The sequence below is a fragment of the Lissotriton vulgaris genome, unplaced genomic scaffold, assembly GCF_964263255.1.
Source record: "Lissotriton vulgaris unplaced genomic scaffold, aLisVul1.2 SCAFFOLD_3126, whole genome shotgun sequence".
NCBI lineage: Eukaryota > Metazoa > Chordata > Amphibia > Caudata > Salamandridae > Lissotriton > Lissotriton vulgaris.
Window position 1 is genome coordinate 104,163 of NW_028243466.1, and position 14,391 is coordinate 118,553.

At 42.0% G+C, this 14,391-nt stretch overlaps 1 long non-coding RNA gene across 1 annotated transcript; it reads right to left on the reverse strand.

Annotated features, from left to right (window-relative positions):
* Positions 1-4,343: 4,343 nt before the first annotated feature.
* Positions 4,344-10,173, reverse strand: LOC147668341 (uncharacterized). The gene is made up of 2 exons (XR_015304126.1): positions 10,054-10,173; positions 4,344-5,019 (listed from the first exon to the last, which is right to left on the reverse strand). It is a non-coding gene; the product is annotated as an uncharacterized LOC147668341 (long non-coding RNA).
* Positions 10,174-14,391: the final 4,218 nt, after the last annotated feature.

Consider the following 14,391-nt stretch of genomic DNA (forward strand, 5'->3'; position numbering starts at 1 on the left):
CTTTCACTTGTGCCCAATTGCTTTCTCTTTAAGTTTCCTTAGTTTTACTTCAATTTCATCACTACAGTATTTTGCATGTCTCAAAACCTTGTCTACTGAGCATGATTGCCACCCCATCAAATTATGCTTAATCATATCTCCTATTTCTGGCCTTAATCCAAACACAAAACGATATACAAAATGACTCATATATTTTTCATTCAGTTCCTCATACCCACTGTATTGTTTAATCACAAATAACAGTCAGTAAAATGCATGAACTGATTCTTTTGCTTCTTGTATTGTCCTGTCTATTTTACCCAATCTGTCTCTTTTGGTGGGATTTTGTTTTCAGAAACACTATCAATTGTTCATATTTTCACATTACTTCAGGTCCAGGAGCACCTGTCACTTTATCTCGTGGATATTCAGATTTTGGCCAGTCTACAGTAATCTTACACTCCGACCATAGATCTGCTGGTACTACTATGTCAAATAATCCATCCAAATCTTCCCACAAGACTTTTGAAACTTTTACAAATCGATCTACTTGCCTATACCATTCTACTAGTTTCTCTCTCAATCTGGGAAAGTCATTTGTAAATGATAAAATGTCCTGTCTGCTTCAAGGTACATGTACATATCCTCCTCCCGGTATTTATCTCGTATGAAATTCATTAACCACTTCTTCTTTTTCTCTTACTGGGAACGCTAATGTGGATTTATCACTGTTTCCTCTCTTTTCTTTGTCCAAATCATTTTCCACTTATCAATGTCTCCCCATTTTCTCAACAACACAATCAATTCTTTTATTTGGGTAATTCTTCCTGCTGTTTTCATATTTTCTATATCTTTTTCGGTAAAATCCACTCTATAAGGTTTCTGCATCGCTTTAAATTTTGAAAAATCTACATCCATTTCACTTGCTAACCCTTCAAATTGATCATGTATGTTTTTGGTTTTCCATGTAATACTCTTACACATAAACATCAATTCATCATCTTGATAACTTTTCAATCTATCTGTCCCAATTAGGCATGTGCGGGAAATCCGTTCCGCTCGCGGATTTCGCGGATTTTCGGTAAATCCGCGAACTCCCGCGAATTTACTAAAAATCCGGGGGGCAAAAGTTCAAGCCTGTTGAACTTTTAACTATGTTAGGATGGCGCCGGCAAGCTGCCAGCGCCATCCTAAAATAGTTACTAAGTTAGCTTCAACAGGAAGCACTAATAGATAAAATAAAGCAGGTGCTCGAGCACCTGCTTTATTTTATCTATTAGTGCTTCCTGATGAAGCTAATTTAGTAACTATTTTAGGATGGGGCTGGCAGCTTGCCGGTGACATCCTAAAATAGTTACAGCAGCCCATAAATGTGAGTTTTTTCGAGGCTGGGCAGTTGTGCGTTCTCCCCATATCTATCGTCGGAAATTACCTATGATGCTTGATGGAGGCCTTTGCATTATTGACTTTCACGAGCTCAATCCCTGTGCAGTTCCTGTGACCACGAGCTTCTCTGATCCGTGCGTGTCCTTTTATACACACAAGAGGCATGTAACTCGCATGTAAGCCTTGCCCGTTTGGCCTTGCCCCTCACACTAGCGATGTGCACCGTTTTCCCACCCGGCCTGCCCTTTACCCACACAATCCGCAAAATCCGTGAATCCACAAATTTGAGGATTTTGCGGATCGCGCATTCGCAAATTCGCAAATTGCGAATTCGCAAAATTCGCCCATGCTTAGTCCCAATCGTTCCAATTATTAGTTCTTCCATATCAATTTTCAGTCCAGCCGCATCTAATGTTTTTGGTTCATTTTCTTTTCATTTTAGAGTTTTAATCCAATCACTTAATTCCTGCTCTGACGGTCCTACTGGAGTTTGTGTCAAATCGATTTTCTCTACACTTTTCTCAGGAGTCATAGAATCAGACTCTGCTCCTGTTGGGAATTTATACGAAAGACTCTGATTAAAAGTTAAATCAGGAGGCGTCATTTGATTAGTACGTTTAATTTCTGACAAGTCTGGGTAAACCTTTTCCTTTACTTATTGTAAACTCTGATTTAAAGGGATAGTTAAAGATGGTTCTTTTATCTTTTGATTCCCAAACACTGAAATTACAGGACCTATTGTTACTGGAACAGTTACAGCTTCTATATTTTTAGTAAGTTCTTGTATCTTTTCTGCCAATTCATTTGTTGAACGTATATATTCAGAAGTACTCTTTTGTGCTTTAATTTGTTGTTCTACTCTATTCTCATTTTTCCTTGTTTCATCACTTTGTTTTGGTGTCCCAGTAAATCTTGTTCCTATTAATGGAACATCAGAATCATATCTCATTTCTACTTCTTCCGGAAGATCTCTAAAATTTGAAAATTGTTTTGGAGTTTCTGCAAGTCTATCCTCTAACTGTGGAGCATTTGGGGTTGTACCCATAGAGTTTGGTTGATATGGTGGTAGGCTCCTATTTAGGATCTCCTCCAGCACTGCATCCTCAGATTCACAATCCTCATAACTTCTCCTTCCTATCTCTACATTATTTCTCTTTTCTGTACATTTCCGTCCTATCCCCTTAGCAACCAATCTGACCTTATACATTCCATCACACATGTTAGCATTTCTCAATCTCCGCATTCTACTCTCATGTGTTTCTCTCCAAAATCCACGACATCTATTCTTTGGTCCCATCTAAACTCCAAACCTTTCTTGCTCTAAATCATGCATTTCATCTCCCCACTCAGCTAAAGCTTCAAACTGAGTCGGTCTAGGTCTTCGTTCAAGCTTCATCATCTTTTCTCTCAAATTTCTCAATACTGCAAGACTGAAAGATCCTACTTTTGGAAAAGCTAATGCACCATAATTTTTGGTAAACCGTGCCCAATTTTCTAACCACATACATGTATGGTAGCCATATTTTGTCATCATGTATGATGCAGGAGTTTTAGGCAGAGGAATTAATTTTCCCTCTCTCGTTTCAATTAGTTTATCATTTTTAAACACATTTTTCAGTTTTTGGAACCATGAAGATTTTTCTCTATCCGTTCCATAGTAAAATTCAATTTTTCTATTAATTTCCTGTCTTTCAAAAGATCGCGCACTCTTCCATAAACTGCTTCGTAACCCCAGCCTATCACAGCGCGGTTCACACTAAAGCACCAATTAGAACAAGATACGTTTCAGTAGTGCTCAACCAATTACTTTGCTGCTTTTACTAATGTACCAATCAGCCCTTACTCTGTCTTGGTCACTTGGACTAAAACTAGCGCGACACTTTTGACGTGAGCCCTGCTCCGGCTTCTGCAGCTTCGGCTGACCCCTCCTTTACAAATGTTATCGGCACACTGTATTTACACTGTTATACAGAAAAATCAGTTCGTAACTACATAAGACAACTCCATTAGTCTGTTTCGCTAAAACCAAAGTGATAGTTTCCTCAATCACACAAGTATTCTATATTTCTAGTAGACAGCGCTTACCTCTTCTCTACCACCGAATTTTACTTGTGCAGATAAAGTAGCACTTCCCTCTACCTTACCCTTCTCTCAAGCTCAGGTTAAACTTTATTACTATCTCCGGGTAGAGTTTTAGCCAGAATACGCAATGATCCCTATGCTCAGACCCAAGATTTCACAGGTTGCCCTCGCTATACATTCACCACTTTTACATGTAAAGGTCCCTAAACTTGTAATATACGACGATGTCACCACTTTGAAACAGACTATGTGATGTGTGACTTCACTTGCCACACTTCCTCTGCCTGCAGACAGAGTGAGCAGCTTCCCATACTTTCCAGAAGCCTTTTTCAGACTACATATAACGTAATACGAACTCAACAGATGTTAGTCATGAATTCTGTACATCAAAATTCTATATACTCTACTCTACACATCATATATCCTAGTCAACCTATAGCAACCTATGCTCTGCTACCAAGTAATACTGATGCAGAACGGCTCCAGAAATTTTCTATAAACCATCACCTTAACCCAGGGAGCTATTCACAATTTACTCATCAGTGGGCCCATAACACTGTAAGTCACTCATAAACACATTTACTCTGCTCCGAGGATTCAGTGAAGACCAAAGGAAAGCTGCTGGATTATAGCAGAGTGTCTAGAACTACAATTTTATACATTATTTACATCTGCAGTTTAATTTTAATATCATGGTTTTGATTTAAACAAAAACAGTTAAACACCTTACCATTATTAGTCAATGGATCTGCTAGTAAAAGTTAACTAAAGGATAACAAGACCTGCTTAATTCTCCATTTATTAAATTTTTATTTAGAGATAAAATCTCCTAGCATAACCTCTATGTTTATTTCAAAGGAAAAATTCAATTATGCATTAATAACCTGAACAAAAAGTTTTAAAATTCAAAACATTCATTTATTAGCATGACAGTTCAGAAAATAAGAAAAATTAATACTACCAAAATGTAGAAACGCCGACATCAGCATGACAGAATAGTTCCCAAAGAACACCTCTCTATCTCTCTTGATGTTCCCCTCACATAAGACTCCGCAACCATTCAAAAGTTAAAGTTCAGAAAAATGTCAAAGTCCTTGCGCCATAGAAAAATTGCGCAGTCCGACAGCATCTCGGGGTGCAAAGATCAGATCGAAAAGCAAGCTAATTTCATTGTCCCAAATGTCCTCTTTAATACCCTTTTTTACTAACTTATCTATCTAGTGTCCATGATTGGTCAATTAAGGGGTGGATGAGCATCACCTCATCTCCTTACTGTTCAATTTCTGCAGAGTCATCGTTATAATAGAAAAAAAATAGTAAACCCATTGTTCATATCATGCTTCTTCCTTTGTGTCCTTTATTTCGTTATTCAATGCCATATTCCCACGTTCAAAATGCTGACATTCGAAAAAGTTGGCCTCTGTTCCAAGAGCCAGGCCACACTGCCCTTGACCCATTCTACACAGGAACAGACAGTTCGCTCTTCTTCTTAGCGCATGCGCACTTAGATCGCCACCTCAGAGTCACAGTCAGCTTCCATTTTCTTAGGCTACATATGCCTCAATTTGGGAACTATTATAGAAACAAACACAAATAAACATAAATTTGAGAGTTAAAGCCCTTCTGTTTACCTCCCCCTTCTAATAGTATCCCAGTTAGTGTTTACCTAGCTTTAAGGAACACATATGCGTGAATTTACTTACCAATCTGCATGATTTATGCCACAAATAAACAGACAGAAAGCACATTCATGCAATTTCCGATTAGATTATGACAAATGTGTACCTTTTATGATGAGATGCATAACAAATTACTAAATTACGCTTGGCCATTACATGCAATTTAGTATCCCACATGTATTTGGGTAGGTGCATTCTATTCTATGTTGGTTAATTTCAAAACCACACGATTAATACATGTTACTGTTATGGAGAATTGACTTAACAAGGGGTATACAAAAAGTTTTGTTTCCACCTTGATCCATCAGTTACGACACACCCAATTTCACAAGTAGCTACAGATTAAGCCTGCATTCTATCAAACACTGTTCAGGGTTCTCTGACTTGCCCAAGTGCAGCTCTTTGGAGGCACGACTGCTAATGGAACAACACAATAAAGAGGCAACGTCTTGAAGTCAGTTACATAAATGTTCCCTAAGCCCAAACAGTAAGCCTCCAGATAGCCTGAGCTGATGTTTTTAAAAGTCATTGCTTTTCACTCTTCCCCCACAGGCATCATCAGTGCATGTAGTTCATGCAAGTTTTCAAAGCAAAGATCGTCTCTTGTCACTGTCTTATGTAACACATCTTACACATTGATTTACACACATAGGATTTATTGTCAATGTATAATGTGTGATGTAAAGCGCTCTGACACCCTGCATTGGGGATGAGTAGTGCTATAAAAATATATATAAATCATGGTATTTAAATAGTTTTTTGTGTAAATACTGGGACAGACCAACACATCAGACATTCCTACAGGTCATGCATAGATCTTGTATCCAGGGACTGAACAAATTCGAAAGCATGCCTCTCTTGAGCACCTGTGAAGTGATAAGCTGTGTGCATTTGTTTGCCCTCAATTGCTTTTAGGTATGTGCACCCTCCTCCGTCCTCCTCATAGCTCCCAGTCAGGATACTTAACGTCGGCCTTTACGTCGACTTTTGTTCTGGGCTCAGTTGAAATCCGAGAAGCCCTCTCTCCGCATGCACGTGAACAGACTTACCTTCTCCTCGCAGACAGCAGCACAGTTCAACATATTTATTTGCATTTTTCAGTTTCTAGTAATAAATGCAGACAAAGTAAAGATAATTTTCTGTCTGTATTTATATGCAAAATGGGTTTAAAAGGAAAATCGGGAGCCTTAATTATAATGACGAACAAGCTTGGCTCCCCATGGTGAAATTACTCTCTTAAATGTTAAAGGTCTAAGGGCCAGATGTAGGTGGCCAAATACCGAATTCACAGAATTTCAGCAACCGGTAAATAGCCATGTACAATGTAGGTAATGGCAAATGCTATCGCAAAATAAGGAATCTCTAAAAATAAGGGAAAACAGTTAGCGATTCCTTAATTTGCGATTCGCAAAATAAGAAATCCTTAAAATAAATCGCAAATCGATGTACCAAAAATCGCTATTACCGATTTTTCGAATATTCGTTATTTAGGAGTTGCAAATTACCACTGACTCAAAGCAGTTGGTAATCTGGTGCACTGCATTTAAACAGCCCCAAAATGTAACAGTATGAACACAATGGCGGCCCTTATTGTCATTGCAAGGCGGCTTCGGATGCAAGCAGCAGGACTGAGGATCTGGAGATGGGAGGAATGCGTATACAGACTGCGCATTACATTATTCCAACTGACTGAGGCTGAAACCCATGAGAGGTACAAGCTTCACCCCCAAACCATCCTAGACCTGATACGGGACCTGCACCCACTCCTGGAGCATCAGACACCAAGGGCGCACGCTGTACCACCACATGTCCAGGTGCTTTGTAGCCTGCACCTACTTCCATCAGTTAGTTACCAGGGGGTGATAGCTGTGGCAGGTGGTGCGTCACAGAGTTGCCTGTCCCATTTTTTCAACACGTTCCTAGATGCCATGATGCAAAGAATGCACCACTACATACGGTTTCCCAGAACACAGGCAGAACTGCATTAAATCAAGATGGATTTTTATCAAAAGGCACAGTTCCCACATGTAATAGGGTGCATTGATGGGACACACATACCAATCTGCCCACCTGTAGCTACAGAGTACATATATGTCACGGTTTAGGTGAGATTACTTGGACTTCATGTCCCAGAATGCCTGCGGGTGTGTCTGTTCTCTGTGTCTGTGAGTGGTTCCCCCTCCCCTTTCCTATAAGTGCTGCACTTCCTGTTAACTCGGGGCTTGTCACCTGGAGTGTTAGCCTTCTTCGAGATCAGAGATAGTTTGTGTGTCCTTGATTCCCGCTTGAGTTATTCAAGAACTTGTTACTTGGGCGTTGTCCCTGACTTTCCTTATTGTTTGACTCGCGCTGTGTGAGCCGCGCTGAGAGCAAAGGAGACGCCTGACGAGGTACGCGGCGCTCCTCACCCTTGACCTGTGGCGCGGTGCAGAAGCAGGAAGACTCGCGCTGTGCGAGCCGCGCTGGGAGCAGAGGAGACGCCTGCAGCGGTACGCGGCGCTTCTCACCTTTGACTTGTGGTGCCGTCAGTAGCAGGAAAATTCGCTCTGTGCGAGCCGCGCTGAAAGCGGTTCCGCACGCTTTTGGATTTCTTGTTGGTTATCGTGGGAGCCGTGACTTTTCCCTTATTCAACGGTTCCTGGTTTGTGTTTCTTTTTGTGAAGCCTTAACCCTGCAGTAAGGGTGGACCTACAGGCTGTGAGTCAGTTCAGGATTTCTACCTTGTTGAACATTACTGAGGCAAGTGATTGCATCAAGGACAGACACTGGACCTATCAAGGTATTTCTCTTCACTAGAAGTATCAGTAGTGGAAAGGGTCTTTGCCCTCTACGTTTAATTTTTGGCTGTCTGTTAGACAATCCATCTACAAACTATGAAGTACTATTTTTGTCCAATTTTTGTTCCTTTATTTTTGATACACCTGGTTTAATGGGAGATTGTGGCAGCTTCTATCAGTGAGTGTTTTCTTTAGACTTCACATAAGTATATGTCAAGACTAGGGAAAGGGGGGAAGGAGTACTTACAGTGTTTCTTGTGTATTTCTGCAGGTTCACAGATCATAGCCCCGATGTGAGGGTTCCTCTGTCCTTCTGTGCTGTAGATGATTTCTGGTTGCCAGTCCTTTATATTTTTATTTCTCCATTTTTCCCCTTCCCTGGGTGGGGTAACCCGGGTGGTGTATTGTTTGAATCACTCACTTGGAGTACCGTCCCTAGGGAGGGGTGAATCCAGCATCTGCATCGCTCCTGCCGTGTCTGGAACTACAGGTGGGTCAATCTGTTCTGAAGTGTGACAATATATCGGAACTGCAAATCAACACATTCCATCAACGTGAAGGTAATTTGTGATGCGGACCACATCATCACCGACTTCGTAGCCAAATTTCCAGGGAGCACCCATTACTCCTACATATTCAGGAACAGTGGGATCTACACATATCTGGCTGGGGGCGAATTCAGGGAAGGATACCTGCTAGGTAAATCAATGTGACACACCCTGATGTATATCTTGGATGAATGTGTTGGTGACTGTTATTAATGACTCTTCCTCTCTCACTCAGGTGATAGCGCAAATGCTGTGCGGGCATTTATCCTGACTCCATATCTCAACCCATCTTCCCCAAGTGAGAGGAGCTTCAATGTGGCACATAGATCTATGCGCAACGTTGTGAAGCGCACATTTGGGCTCTTAAAAAGCAGATTCCGCTGCCTCCACAAACTTGGAGGCACACGGCAGTACCGCCCTATCATCTGCTGTAAAATTATTGCAATGTGTGCCATCCTGCATAACCTTGCTATACTGAACAGGGTTGAACCCAAATATAGTCACTGGGACCTGGGTAGATAAGTGTTATGGACAAAGGGTCCCGGACTTACAGAGATAAGATATATATAATAGAAGAAAAACTTAGCATAGATGAGAAGGAGAAACAAATCCAAAAGTACGATGTTTTAATTCACAAAGCACTTATATAAACCTTATCATAGGTTATACGATATGTATCAAAGACAAATTATTATACTTTTGCAAAAATATTTTTGATCACATAGGAAAAAAGATGGAGGGGGGAGGTGCTGTGAGGGAGTTCAGTGAAAATAGGTGAAGATTAAACACAGTATTCATTTATAAGACACATAGATCTAATGTTCAATATTCATATATACAATCCTGAAATGGTCCCCCTAGATCGGGCCACTTGAAAGATCAGCAAGTCACTGCAATTTTCGTAAAACCAAACTCCTATAAAAGCTGTGCAAATCCTGCTGGTGATAGGAGTTGGTGAGTTAAATGGATGTAGTCTACGTTTCGACTCTAGAACATGTTAGTATTATTGCCTTTACAGCGCGGGTCTTCTTCAGGACTGGGGGGCGGTGGGCTGACCTCCTAGGGTAAAAATAGTAAGAAACTGATCAGGGTCACGGGTCTTCCTAAAGATCCCTAACTAGCCATAGTAGGATAATCCCACTTGGCCAAATCATTAAAAACACATACACCAGGCGAGGACTATTGAACCAATGAGGTTGTCATGACATTATTAGGAAACATCCGCTGGATTAGGAACAGGTATAGGATATCTAAATCCATAGTGTGATGAAAGTTACTGTAAAGGAAATACCTTAGGGGTGAACATGTTGACGGGCGTGCCAGAGACTGCTTGGTCAATTCCAATCGATCTCGGGGGCCCAAACGGGATACAGTTAGGGTACAATTCAATTAAATTATTGCAAAAAGAAACACACCACGAGCCAAGGCACCAACAGTGATTTACCTCGTTCCTCGGGGATCGATGGCCGAAAAGTAAATGGCTTCGGATATCCGTATGTGGGAGTAAAAGGAGAGGGCTTGAGTTTTACATCTGGTGACCATCGGATTGATTAAAATTGAAAGGGTCTCAAAGTACAAGGAAAACGCACATTTAAGACTCACCTATTCAATTTGTTAAGAGCAATGGATGTCGCGCTGCAGGGTCTGAATGCAGTCAATGCTCGCATCTTCCGTAACCAGGAAGTCGGGAGAGGAGGGGGCATGGTCACGCTTATAGCGCGTAGGATGAAAAGTGAGGAAAGACTCAGGGACTTTAGCGCTACAGGCTAATTCAGTTGCCAGGTAACCAAAAAACAACAACAACACCGTATCATCACGAAGGAGTCTGTGTGAATGAATAGAAAAACTGTGATTACCTCACAGATACCGCACCATAGAGAGTGCGATATGCACCACATGGTTTTCAGCTTTTTTGGAAAAAACTGCTAATTAGGATAATCAAATGAGCGCCAATACGATCAGTCAAAATTATGTGCCTGTAACTACCCAACAAGTTGGATAAACAAAAGACATAAGAATATGTGTGTATAGCAGTAGTGGCAGGTGTTTACCAGTAGTGAAAACATTAAAGAATTGTTGCTAATACCGGACAAATTTGGGGTCTTGAGACCTACACCTACTAGAAGAATGCGGTCAATTAGGCACAAGTGCGTGTACCTACCCAACATGGTGGTAAAACACACGACATGTACATTTGACAGTAGTAGCAGATGTTTAATAGTGGTAATGAAAAACCTTTACAAATTAACTCATTTATGCTGGACTACTTTGGAGTAGTAAGAACCAGGTTGTATACAAATGTGATTAATTCAACATATGTGTGTGTACCTACCCAACACATTGGTAAGACACACATCATTCTTGCATCTGGTAGTAATGGCAGAGGCCAGAGAATAGTCAAAGAGAAAAGGTTACAGAATAGCAAGTTGTGCAAAGCTGTTCTCAGACTCATTTAGACCATTTTGTACAGAATCAAAGGAGTCTATCCACTTGAGTTCTCTGATATTCAGGATGGGAGCTATATTGCCCCCCCTGGGACCCAGTTTCACATGTTCAAGTACAATCCACTTAAGACTTTCAGGTAGATGGTTTTCTTTTATACATTGCTCAACCATCGGAGCCCCAATCACTTTACACCTGATACGACTACAATGTTGCAAAAAGCGCATTTTGGCACGCTGTTGCGTTTGACCGACATAGATTAAATCACACGGTCAGATTATGCAATAAACCACATCCGTGGTGTTGCAGTTGGTATGTGATTTTAATTGTATGCGGTGGTGCTTGAAGTGAAATTCCTTTGTTTGAATAGCTGATGGACAGGCTTTACAGTTGCTACATTTGTAATGCCCCACAATGGGTGGGAGGTTCCAAAGCGAAGTAAGGGTAGATGTAGACGTAGTATCCAAAAATGAACATACTACATGATCGCAAATGTTTTTGGCCTTCTTAAAGGAATGCAGGGGTAGGCTATTACTGCCCAGGTCTTCTGAAATCATGTTCCAATGTTTATTTATAGCTTTTTTAATTGCATTGCTCTAAGTGGAAAAGGTGGTTACACAAATTAGGCATTGGTCCTCATTGTTGGTTCGCTCACTTAGTTGTAACAAAGATTCTCGTGGGTTGAACCACGCTCTCTTCCTTGCCTTGCTTGTTAAGCGCTTCGGGTAGCCCCGTTCAATGAGGCGGTCCATTAGGTTCTCTGATTGCTCCATGTAATCATCCTTTTTACTGCAATTACGGCGAATCCTCAAAAATTGTCCAAAGGGCAGATTGTCCCTAAGGCCCCTCGGGTGGTGACTAGAGTATTGAAGTAATGAGTTCCGCTCTGCCGGTTTTCTGAAGAGAGTCGTATGCAGTACTTCATCTTCAGCAATGATGGAGAGATCCATGAAGTTTATTTCGGTCTTGTCAAATTGGATGGTGAATTGGATATCCTGAGGTTTCATGTTCAGCCAGGTGTAGAATTCCATAATTTTGGTTTCAGTGCCAACCCAAACAAGGAGGATATCGTCGATATAACGCATCCATAGTTGTATATTCAACCTGAAAGGATTGGAGTAATTAAGGATAAAGGTATTTTCAAAAGTTGACATGAAGATTATCGCCAAGTCAGGGGCGTAGGCAGCCCCCATCGCCTTAACAAATTGAATAGGTGAGTCTTAAATGTGCGTTTTCCTTGTACTTTGAGACCCTTTCAATTGTAATCAATCCGATGGTCACCAGACGTAAAGCTCAAGCCCTCTCCTTTTACTCCCAGATACGGATATCCGAAACCATTTACTTTTCGGCCATCGATCCCAGAGGAATGAGGTAAATCACTGTTGGTGCCTTGGCTCGTGCTGTGTTTCTTTTCGCAATAATTTAATTGAATTGTACCCTAACTGTATCCCGTTCGGGCCCCCAGATAATACGAGATCGATTGGAATTGACCATGCGGTCTCTGGCACGCCCGTCAACATGTTCACCCCCTAAGGTATTTCCTTTACAGTAACTTTCATCACACTATGGATTTAGATATCCTATACCTGTTCCTAATCCGGCGGATTTTTCCTAATAATGTCATGACAACCTCATTGGTTCAATAGTCCTCGCCTTGTGTATGTGTTTTTAAGGATTTGGCCAATTGGGATTATCCTACTATGGCTAGTTAGGGATCTTTAGGAAGACCCGTGACCCTGATCAGTTTCTTACTCTTTTTACCCTAGGAGGTCAGCCCACCGCCCCCCAGTCCTGAAGAAGACCCGCGCGGTAAGGGCAATTATCCCTACATGTTCTAGGGTCGAAACGTAGACTACTTACGTTTACCTCACCAACTTCTATCACCAGCAGGATTTGCACAGCTTTTATAGGAGTTTGGTTTTACGAAAATTGCAGTGACTTGTGCTGATCTTTCATGTGGCCCCGATCTAGGGGGACCATTTCAGGATTGTATATATGAATATTGAACATTAGATCTATGTGTCTTATAAATGAATACTGTGTTTAATCTTCACCTATTTTCACTGAAATCCCTCACAGCACCCCCCCCTCCTCCATCTTTTTTCCTATGTGGGCACAAAATTATTTGCAAAAGTATAATAATTTGTCTTTGATACATATCGTATAACCTATGATAAGGTTTATATAAGTGCTTTGGGAATTAAAACATCGTACTTTTGGATTTGTTTCTCCTTCTCATCTATGCTAAGTTTTTCTTCTATTGTACATATCTTATCTTTGTAAGTCCGGGACCCCTTTGTCCATAACATCCTGCATAACCTTGTCACAAAGAAAGGAACAGCAGTGGAACTAACTGACTAATAGGATGAGGGTGAGGATTGTCCACAGTCAGAGCACAGTGCAGCAGGTGCAGCAGCAGCACCATATGGGAGACACAGACGGGCTGAGATCACACACAACTATTTCTGAGTAGGTAAGGAGACAAAGCCAGTAACTGTAAGTGTGTGACAGTGTTTTATAAAACATTAACTCAGGCACAGCACACCGCCACACCATGAAGGCCTCAACATGCCATGCCAATATTCAATAAACATTCAAAAGGTGAAATGGGTTACATCACCCATCTCACAATGCCAGGTGATAGCTGTCATTATTTTCTGTGCCCACACATAGCACTGCTGCGTTCCCTGGGCACACTGTCCTCCCTGGCAGTCAGTACTGTGGCAGCTCCATGCCTTTCACTGCGCCTCCTGGACTCAGTTTTCGGGTGTGTGATGCTGCTGTGGCTAGTTACCTCCTCACTTTCCCCCCATCCCCTGCACTTGTTGCGGCTATTTGGGTGATCTGGAGCACTTCCAGAGCATTGTTAACTGTGACCAAGCCCCATGCTAAGTCACGGCTGCAGTGGGCCATCTCTTCCTGCATGGCCTCCGAGCGCCTGCAGAGAACAGAGGTGGCAGTGGAGAGGCGGTTCACTGCCTTAGTGTAGCCCTCCAATTTCAGTCAGTCCCTGTGCCTCGCCACATGATCTTCATCTAGTTTGCTGCACAGCAGCCTCACAGCCTCTGACACAGTGTTGTTCATGCTGTTTATGCCCTCCTTAATTTCCAGCATGTGTCTGTTCATGTACACCATCTGGCGTTGAACTGATCTAATGGCTTTGCCTTGCAGGCGCTGTACCGTCAGCATATTCCCCTCCAGACCGGCGAATACGTTGGACTCCTCGCCCTGTGCAATAGGACTGGCTGCCCTCGATCTGCGGCGTCTGACACCTGTGTGGGCGTGATCGGTGGGGGACTCTGTCCCTGCACTGTTCTCATCCTCTACCAGCGTGGAATGTTGGCCTCCCATGCTCTTCTCTTCTGACCCTTCCATCTCCTGGAGGCTAGCCACTGTGTGCCTCCTGGCTCTCAGTGGTGGCGGTGGTGATGGTGGTGGTGGTGATGGTAGTGGTGGTGATGGTGGTGGCGGTGGTGTGTGCTCAGACCACCTCATCCT